The following is a 10,640-nucleotide window of genomic DNA, read 5'->3' as shown; positions in this document are numbered from 1 at the left end:
AGGGAAGACTGAGAGGCCAACCAGGTGTTGAGCTCAAATGCTGAGTGGAACAGTTGGAGACTTGGAAATCAAATACAGTCAAGGTGAGTAAGTCATCTTAGGTTATGCACCGTGACCAAGGAAAAGGAAAAAACGAGAGAACTTAATGTTCATTTGCTAATTAATAGCATTGCATGCAATGAACTAACCACTGCATGTCGTGTTTGATAGTGTCAAGTCATTAAAAGAATGCACACCCCACATCTTTTATTGGTTGATATATGTCAAGAAAACAAGAAACAAGGTAGAATTTAATGCACCGCGCCTAAATGTTTTGGGATTATTTGGTTTTCGTAAGATGACTTACAAACCTAGACAGAGGGAGTAGTCTTTTTCCTCTCTACATACACTTGGTCATGACTAGTTGGAGATGGCTGTTCATGTCTGCTGGTTCTAGAAACGCCTCCATTTTTTCTCCCAGGAAACAACCATGCAATGGCAGCCGACAGTTTTTATGCACTGCCATATTTCTTTTAAGTATCATAAGTTCATAACAGCTACATTCATTCTTCTAGCGCATGGATGTGTGCATTGCTCGATGCACAGGCCGGGGGTAATTCTCCTTTAAAAGACAAAAAACTTTCTGCTAGGGAGTTCTGGAAGTACTGTTTGTTCCACAGGAAATACAAATAGTAGAGGCCTTACAATAAAATCTCCTGGCCCTTCATTTAGTTTTTAAGTTGCTCAGTTCCTCCACTATCCGGCATTTGAATTTGTGAGGTGACGAAGCTGTTAATGGTTTGCTGGACGAAATCATCTGAAACCAAGGTGAAGGCAGGTTCCTCGGTGGTGAGCCCTGGAGGCATGGTTAGCACGAGGCCTAGTGCCACGATCAAGGCCGCCTTGGTGTACAATCTGTACATGGAAACCACGTGCATCGACTCCATGGATAACAAGGGAACGGCTAGAACGGTGAGGTTCCTGACCCCCGCGTAGGCGCCGTGGTAACCGTTTATCATGTCGATGACGCCGAGGAGCCCGGCTTTCATGCCGGATAAGACGGAGAGCTCGTCGACGGCGTCCAACATGGCTTTCATCGCCACGAAGGTGAGGCTGAGGATGGTGGCGAAGGTTCGTGCTGGGTGGTGACGCCAGGCAGACGGAAGGAGCATGTCGACCCACGTCTGCAGGAAATTGAAGACGACAAACGACATGGCCGCCAGAACCAAGAAGGCCGTAAGCGCCATGGCGATGGTCCCAAGCGTGGCCACCATGTTAGAGTAGCTGGAAGGCTTGAGGAACACGTCCAACAGCGAGAAGGTGAGCCCGATGGTGAAGGTCCTGAGCAGCCGAGACGCGCCGAACAAGTTGTAGGACAGCGCCATGGAGCAGAGGATGTAGGCGAGGTAGCCGACAAGTGCCGCTCCCGCCGTGTCGGAAGGCCTCTGGAACGGCGAGCCCCACATCATGTTGAGCAGGAGGAGGGCGAGGCCGACGATGCTGGTGTGGATCAGCTCGGGCCACCAGGTCTTTGAATTCTCGATGGCGGCGCCGGCTATGAAGAGCACCAGAGCTGACAGCGCCAGCATGCAGGCGATGTAGACGAGGTAGCCGGCGAGGAACATGACGTAGGAGAGAAATCCAGAGATAATAGCAGGATCCACATAATAGCCTGCAACCTTATCCGTCACCACGAAGTTGACAACAAGCATGGTGAAATCTACCCAATCGGGTAGCAGCTTATCAGACAGCCTGAATGCTTTGATGAGGAACAGCGGCAAAAGGGTCATGCAGACTAGATAGCTAGCGATGCAAATAAGTATGGCTATCACTTGGGAGACACTCGAAGGTAAGGTGTAGTGGGATTCTGAGATGAGAACAACCCACCGAAAATTCTTGAGCATGAAGCAGACGGCCTGGATGACTGAGAACCCAATGTGTATGGGGAGTTTCAACAGAAACGACGGGAAGGTCTCGAAAATTGCAAACCATACCAGAAACGTTAGCGCCAGCATGCAAATGGCATAGAGGAGGTAGCTAGCGAGGGAGATGAGTAGTTGTGTGACCACCATGTTGGAGAAATGGGCGAGGAATGCAAGATTACTTACTTGGGGATCCCAGTATGTGTGTGTGTGTATGTGTGTGATATATAGTTTACTCCATGAACCGATGACAAGTCATCCCGGCTCAAGGCTCAAAAATAGTACTGATAACAGCTCCGTGTGACGTGTTGAGGACTAGTTGAGGACTAACGGCCGGAGATGCTCCAACTACTATTCCTTGAGGACTAGTTGAGGACTAACAGCTCCGTATGATCGTAGTACATTTAATTTGATTTAAAATTGATAGATCAATTTTTTATTATAATATTGCAGTGTTGGTTGAGAGATCATTTAATGGATAAAGAAACTGGATTTACGGATCTGTTTTTGGACACGAGTTGGGATGGTAGCGATAGTGTTGATCGTACGAATGGTAATGATAGTAAAGATGATGATGATGGCAGCGACAATGAATCCTGGTCGTCTTACGATAATTTACCTGAAGAGGATTTTGAAAAGAAGGAGGGTGCTTGTAGTGAAAACGTAAATGTCATGTACATTCTTTTCGTCGGATGAAGAACCATATGGTACTTACACGTGCATATGATTTTTTTATGTGCAGGAGGATATTGACGTTCAGAACAAGGAAAATTATGGTGTTGAATCTTTCGGGGATAACATAAGCCAGGCTCGGTCCAAAATTTAAGATGTCATTGAATAATAAAAAAATGGTTATGACAACTTACACTTGCTTATGTGGAATATTTTAGGCTAACTTTGATGATTGGAGTGGTGAAGATGGATATGAGCATGAGGATGGAGCTAATATGGACATTGAGGAAGCTGAAATCCAGCAACGTGCGCTGGAGACACAGTTGAAGGTTATGGGTATGACATTTGCATCACAATGGGAGGCTCACATGTTCTATAATAACTACGCCAAAGACCATGGATTCAGTATCAGAAATGATAAGGTGAAATGAGGAAAAGGACTTTCAACCACTGTTCGGTATAGGAGATACGTTTGCTCGAGGGCAGGAAAACGTCTCAGTAAATTTTTAAACCCGGAGGGCCATACACGCAGGCTAAGACCAGAGACTCGTTGCGAATGTGGCGCACATTTAGTCGTGAAGTTGGACAAAGGACGTGGAGTTTGGTTCGTGGCAGCTTTTATGGATGATCACAACCATTTGTTGGCTAGACCAGATGAGGTGGTATTTCTGCGGTCACATCGAGTGATGGGAGATCACCAAATAGCTGAGATCTTGGCGATGGAAGGAGCTGGGATCAGAAAGCATATCATCGTTGACAACTTCATTAGCAGGTATGGCTCGTATGATAAGTGTGGGTTTCTGAGACGAGACGTGTACAATCTATGTTGCCGAGAAAAAATGAAGCTGATTGCGAAGGGTGATGCTAACACGGCAATCGGGATTATGAGGAGCAGAAAGGAGAAGAATCCAGAGTTTTTCTTTGAGTACGTGCTCGATAAGGAGGGCCGTTTGAAGAGCATGTTCTGGTGCGATGCACAGTCGCGGCGGGACTATCAATTGTATGGAGATGTGACGGTGTTCGACAGCACGTATAAGATGAACAGATATGGTATGCCGTTCATCCCCTTTGTTGGTGTAAACAATCACCGTTGCACCACAATTTTTGGTTGTGCCATTGTGTCCGACGAGACCGAAGCGACGTACGTGTGGCTGCTTCAGACATTTCTGAAGGCCAATTGTCAGAAAAAGCCAAGGTCAATCATCACAGATGGAGACGCTGCAATGATACGAGCTATTCGGTTGGTTTTGGTTGATGTGTTGCACCGTCTCTGCTCATGGCACGTGGAAAAAAACATGCAGAAGCACCTTAATTACAAATCGCTATGTGAGTTCAGGGCACTCTTGTACTACTCCACCTCTCCAGCCAACTTTGAGGCGAGATGGCACGCTTTCGTCCGTAAATGGAAGACTGATAAAACAGAAGAGTGGCTGAGTAGGATGTACAGGAAGAGGAGTCTGTGGGCAGCATCATATCTGTCAGATGGTTTTTTCCTGGGTATGCGCAGTAATCAAAGGAGTGAAAGTCTTAACTCTTGTCTTCACCTGCACTTGGACGGCGGTATGACTATTGTTGACCTAGTTGTGCATTATGAGAATTGCATAGTCCGACTACATGAGAACGAGGCGCATGATGACTGTGTTTCAAATCAGTCATTGCCACCGTCAGTCACAGAATATAAGGATATTGAGAAGCATGCCGCCGAAGTATTCACTCATTCCAATTTTTATATTCTTCAACAAGATCTGAAGAAGATGGGAGAACTTGAGATTTTTGAGACGCTAGTGGGAGTTGACTGCCACACCTTCATCGTGACATGGAGAAATAACCGGAAATTTCAGTTCAGCGTGAATTATCGAGCTGAAAACTCTGAGAATACGATAGACTGCAGTTGTGGACGAATGCTTCGGAAAGGATTGCCTTGCAAACACATTCTGTATGTGTTGGTTCATCTTAAAAAATCTAAAATACCTAAGTGTTGCATCCTTAAGAGGATGTCGAAAGTTGCGAGAGGTGGGCTGCCTGCACAGTGAAAGAGTGACTTGTTTGGCTGGGGTTGGACAGGGGCAGAGCAGCGTGCTCGCTATAGTCAACTTAGTATAACAGGAGCTGAAGCTTTTCATGTTGCTTCAAATGATCCATTCGTCTATGATGAGTTGATGCAGTGTCTGCAGAATATAATAGCGAAGAAAAAGGTCCCTGATGATGATGCTGTTGGTAGTACAAGAAATGTGCATGAGGATCCACGTCAGCCGGAACAACATGTTGATGTCATAGGTGATCCCGTGAAAGTTTCCACGAAGGGCGCCCCTAAACAGAGCGGGACAGGGCGGGCAAAGAAAGATCCAAATGTTACATAGAATGGAAGACCAAAATCATTTTATGAGAAAAAACCCGGTCCTCTTTGTGGCATTTGTAAGAAAGAGGGCCATAGACGGCAAACGTGCCCTGAGAATGAAAAGTAAGTTTTTCATTTTTTCAACTATTTTTTGGTTTTGTCTTCACAATTGTCTGATTATTTGTTTACAATTTGTTATGTAGGAACCGGGCATAAAGATGAAATACTCATAATTAGTTGAAGGCACTGGCAATTTGAATTTATTTGTTTAAGAATAAGAGACATGTCACTTTGAGTTTATTCTTTAAACCACCTTGTTTGATGAAAGTCGTTAGCACTTTCAGTTTATTTGTTTAAAAATAATAGACATGGCACTTTGAGTTAATATTTATGCCACCTTGTTCAATGTTATGAGACATGCGATTTATATTATTATGTGTGAAACATATTATATTTGTATGAATGTGTTACTACTGTAATGACATAGTAAATTTATGAAGATCTTTAAAATGTAATGTATGTGACAATTGTTTTGTAAAAAAAAAGCCCCAGCAGTGGCCGGGCGCGCGCGCGCGGACGGTAAACTACTACGCCTTCTGGCGAGGCCTTTCGGCCGCCGAGCGGGGAGGCCACGGCGCACAGCAGCGCATCATGTTCTGTAGCGAGCTTGTGAGAAGGCGAAGACGCGGGTATGTAAACCGGTCGGCGCGTCTCTCCGCGGGCGAGGTGGGGCTAAACCTACTCGGCACAAAGCGCCAGCGTCCGTATCCGCAAACGAAGAGGATCGGCCCACGCGCCCGACGCGCGTCGTTTATGGGCCGTCAAATCGCCATATTCCCCCTCGGGATCGTTGCATGTGTGCCGCTGGCTGGGGCGGGACGAGACGTGTGCCACCCGGCGCGCGGCTGGTCGGTCGGCCGGCTGCTGGGCCAGCAGACCCGCCCCGTGGCGCAGGACGAATGGCGCCAGCCCGCACTACCTGCACTGCGCGGGCCCGCCACTGGCTCGGCTGTCGGCCACCGCACGGGCTGGAATATTCGTCGGACCGATCGCCGCTGCTGCCACCAGAATAGACGTGAGAAATTGTGCAGCTTTTATCCACATCGCACCAACTCAGGACGGCGGGCATATTTTTTAATAAAAAAATGACCGCCGCGAGTAGGAACAACAACAACAGTACATGTAATATCGCAGAGGCAAACTGATACATTTTAGGACAGAAAAAATATTACTTGCCCACACGCATTTAAATTTTTAGTGTCTCATGAAAGCAATAAATAAAACGTGAAAAATTGTCGAAAACTATCCCAGTGCCATGTCGCATTACAATCGATCACAGTATCCAACAACGGTAGGGAAACCTTCTACGGGACTAAAACCCTACCAATGCTAATACCTACTCCTTCTCCATGATTTTAACAATTTTCATCTTCACTTTCTCTAATCTGTTGACCTCAGAAAAAATGATTTCCGCGACAATACGCGGCCTTGACTCATTAATCTCTTGCTGGTCAAATTTCATGTGTCCAGCAATCTCCGTCCCAGTATTTTATGCACCACATCACAAAAAGTCCACAAGACACTCTGCAATAAACATGTGTGTGATCAGCTTAGGATATAACATGCACTTTCTTGTATTCATTTGACTTACCCATCATGTTGTCTCGGCATTTTATACTCATTAATTGGCCACGATGAGACATCTGGAATTTTTTTTGATTCAAGAGTAGAGTTGGTCTCCATAATATCTTTAGAAATTTCAGCTCTCTGAAACAAATTAACAAACCAGAATTTAATGTATGACTCAATAATGTTCTGAATGGGAGTGTGACAATTATAGCGTACCAGGGTGGCAATCATATTGCGAATTCTTTTGCTTATTGCGCCTTTAGAATTTGAGTCAAGAACTTGAAACTCCTCCTTGACGGTGTGCATCACTATGGTTATCCAATGATTATCATTAACGTGCATAGGAAAATACGCCTATATAGTAAGCAAATGATGTTAGTGCAATTAAATAATAATGACTAACAAAAACAAATAAATATGAAAGGAATACCTTGTCCCGTCTGAAATACTCATCCATTACTCTTGCGAGGACTTTTGCTTTCTTTGTAACATGTTCAAAATCCAAATCATTAATTGACTTAGTCTTTCCCCTAGCCCTACCCAACATAAATTTGGGGAACCACGTTGTTGATATGAAACGATCAGAGAAATCACGGTGTTGTAAGTGTTTACAATATGCATTGATTATCTGTATACATAAACAAAAAATGAGGTCAACTTGTGAAGTATAAATGAGAGTTTTGTTAAAACCAAACTCATACTTACAGCGCCATTCAACCATTTAAAAGTCAGGACATCGTGAAGCATAGCTGGCGTGCATATGTCCCCATCTGGTGGCGGCATATCGACCACGGTTCGGTGTGCATGCTTCTTTGTCGATGCGAGAGTCTCAACAAAAACTCTGGCTACCTCTATGTGATCCGGAGTCATATTAAGGGAACTTGCCAGAATTGAATGTGGTGACGATGCAAAATGATCTAAAACAATGCAGCTACATTCGTTAAAAATAATAAAAAATTTACATAACGCGTGAACGAATTATAAAGTAGTACTTGACTTACTTTTTTTAACACATTTGTTCCGGGTAATGAGAAGGTCGTACGGGGATAGACAATATTTTGACGGATTTCGTTTGCGTTTACCTTCATTGTCCTCGCTGCCTTCACCATTACCTATGTTGCTCTTTGCCGGGAAACTCTCAGACATGTCTTCAGACTTTGTTGGTGACAAACCACCCATAGACTCACCAGAAATATCAGCATTCTGCGGGGTTCAGGACATATACGAAAAGTCTTTTGTACGTACAGTTGATGACGGACATGGAGACTTTCCATTATCCTCTATAATGAAAGGATCAGTAGCGTCACCTTTACCCGGTGTCGTCGCCGGAGCACCCGTGTCATCAACGGGCACGTAGGGATCATTGAAACCCGTGAAAGATGTTACTAGCTCCACGTCGGTAGGTGAATCAATATCTGGCCAATATTTTGATGACTTGTACTTGCCATTCTCCATCCCAACTTCTTCACCTACATTATCAAATTCGTCATTGGTGTCTCTCTTATTGGGTTTGTACAGCACACCTTCCGTGTTCAACTTTTCCATTACCATCTACAAACACAAATGAAACACGATAAGTACTTGAACAACTAAAACATGTTTAATATAAATTTTATATTACCTGTGCACATCTTTCGGGTATATTGAGAACCTCCTTGTGAAGCAGCTTTATGTATGTCATCACACGGTCCATACTGTTAGTCGTGTTCGATGAAACCCTTGACGTGCTTGGCTTTCTACTCCTGCCACCACCTTTCCGTTTAGGTTTCTTCATTTCTTCATCTGGGACAGTCCCTTCACCTGCTATCTTAGCACGTCTGTACTCTTCGCTAACGCAGTTTTCAAGCTGTACAACAAAAAAAAAAATAACAACTATAGTTAATTACTATGTGCAACCAATAAGGACTATACTCATTGACTTACATTGCCGGTGCCACGCCCGTGCATGTTGTCATAGTCGTCTCTCTTTTTCCCTTCCGTTTCTGGCTAGTTAACCATTAGTGGGTATTCACGAGACAAAGGATCAAATGTATCCACACCAATTGGCTCAACTTTTTCCTAGTATATATACTGCATGATAGTAAACACAACGAGTCAGACACATATATCACATAAAATTATATATACATACAACTATTATGAAATGACTTGTACCTGAAGAAGAGCCAAGTTCCCGATAGGCCACTTGAATTTTTCAAGATCTTCGACCGATTTTTTAATAGCATCCATGCACACCTCCAACGTGAAATTGTTCCAATTGTATGACTTGATAGCGTTCACGTCCTCCACCATTTTGTAATAACGATAAGGAACAAACTTGGTGGATTGTGGTGCTAAGACTGTACCCATAAGAACCATTACGACCCTTCTCACAAAATCATCATCATATGACTGAGTATCAACAATATTTTTTATCAACTCATCGATGAGGATTAGGCCTGTTCTTTTGTCTAGAAACCGATTCGGAACAATTTTTTTGGCATCTAGTTGTACTGTTGCTATCATGCTACTGACATCATCACCCTCGTTACGTAGCCCAAATATGTCGTAAACATCTTCATTAAGCACACTGAGGCCGTCAGTATTTGGCCGAATAATAAATTGCTTTCTAGCACAATTTCATGCCCGCTTCAATATTGCATATTGCGGGTTTCGTCGCTCTTTGCGAGCTATTTTTGGGTGTTGAGGCTCATTTCGCACTGTGGAAGAGGATATTCTGCCTGGTGCCCCGTTCTCAAGAGGGGTCCATATATCAAGTGGGCGGAGCCGAAATATGGCGCATCCACTGGTAGAAAAAGGGCCTATAGTCCCGGTTCGTAAGGGCCTTTAGTCCCGGTTCCGGAACCGGGACTAAAGTGTCGGTACTAATACCTCCCCCCTTTAGTCCCGGTTCAATCCAGAACCGGGACTAAAGGCCCTCCACGTGGGCAGTGTGCAGAGCCCAGTCAGGAGACCCTTTGGTCCCGGTTGGTGGCACCAACCGGGACCAATAGGCATCCACGCGTCAGCACTTCTGTGGCTGGGGTTTTTGTTTTTTTTTGAAAGGGGTGGGGGGGGGGGGGGGGGGGGGTTGGGGGTTTTGGGGGGTTAATTTAGGTGTTTCATATATTGTGTTAGCTAGTTATAATTAATAGAGAGAAGTGTCCTCTCTTATGTCCGTGCTTGGTCGACGCTACGTACTATACATACGTATATAGAGAGGACTAGACACGCTAGCTAGCTAGTAAGCAAACGAAGGAAACAGAAGATCGTCATGAACATATATGCATATATACAGAGAGAAGTGATATTGACCACCTCTCCTTCTCCGAGAGATTGGTCGAACAACAAGTTCTCGTATATCTATCTGACACTACCGGCTACATATATACAATAATTATCTCTTACAAATATAATCATACGGACTCAGGGTCCACATAGAATTCTCCGTCTTCAGGGATCACGTGGTCAAGAAAGAATGCCGCCAATTCCTCTTGAATTGCTCGCATGCGAGCTGGTGCTAGGAGTTCATCCCGCTTCCGAAACATCTAATTTGAAGAAGGGGGTCAATACATATATATATAAATGAATGAAACTCAACACAAATGATGGTAATAAAATAAAATTGTGAATGTTGTTATTTAAGTACTTCATATTGTTCGTTAGAGTACCCGCCCCGCTCACAGGTCGTGTGGAGGATGGACTTGCAGATGTAGTATCCACAGAAATCATTCCCTTGTTCCTGCCACAACCACTTTACAAGAAATAGAGGTCAATCAAACTGATAAGCAAGAATGCTAAATGGTATTGATGAAACTAGCGCTTGAATCACTAGGAGATGCGCGGAACATGCTACTATAGTACTTACTTTCGGGTGTCTAAATTCCAGCTCCTTCGGCAGTCCCGAAACTGTTTTGGTGAATTTTCTCCAAACCCTGCCGGACAAAGAAAACAATTACTTGATATCAGGAAATGAACAAAGTTGCTGATATGGTGGATAATGATCGATTTAACTTACTTCTTGAGGATTTCAGTCATGTCCGCATACTCCTTGGGATCTTTTCGTTTAGAGTCCAAGACGGTTACTACTCCCTGCTCAAGCTTAATCTCAAGGAGAATAT

Source organism: Triticum urartu, chromosome 2, assembly GCF_003073215.2.
Source record: "Triticum urartu cultivar G1812 chromosome 2, Tu2.1, whole genome shotgun sequence".
Lineage (NCBI taxonomy): Eukaryota > Viridiplantae > Streptophyta > Magnoliopsida > Poales > Poaceae > Triticum > Triticum urartu.
The sequence above is the reverse complement of the archived record's forward strand: the minus strand, read 5'-3'. Positions refer to the sequence as shown.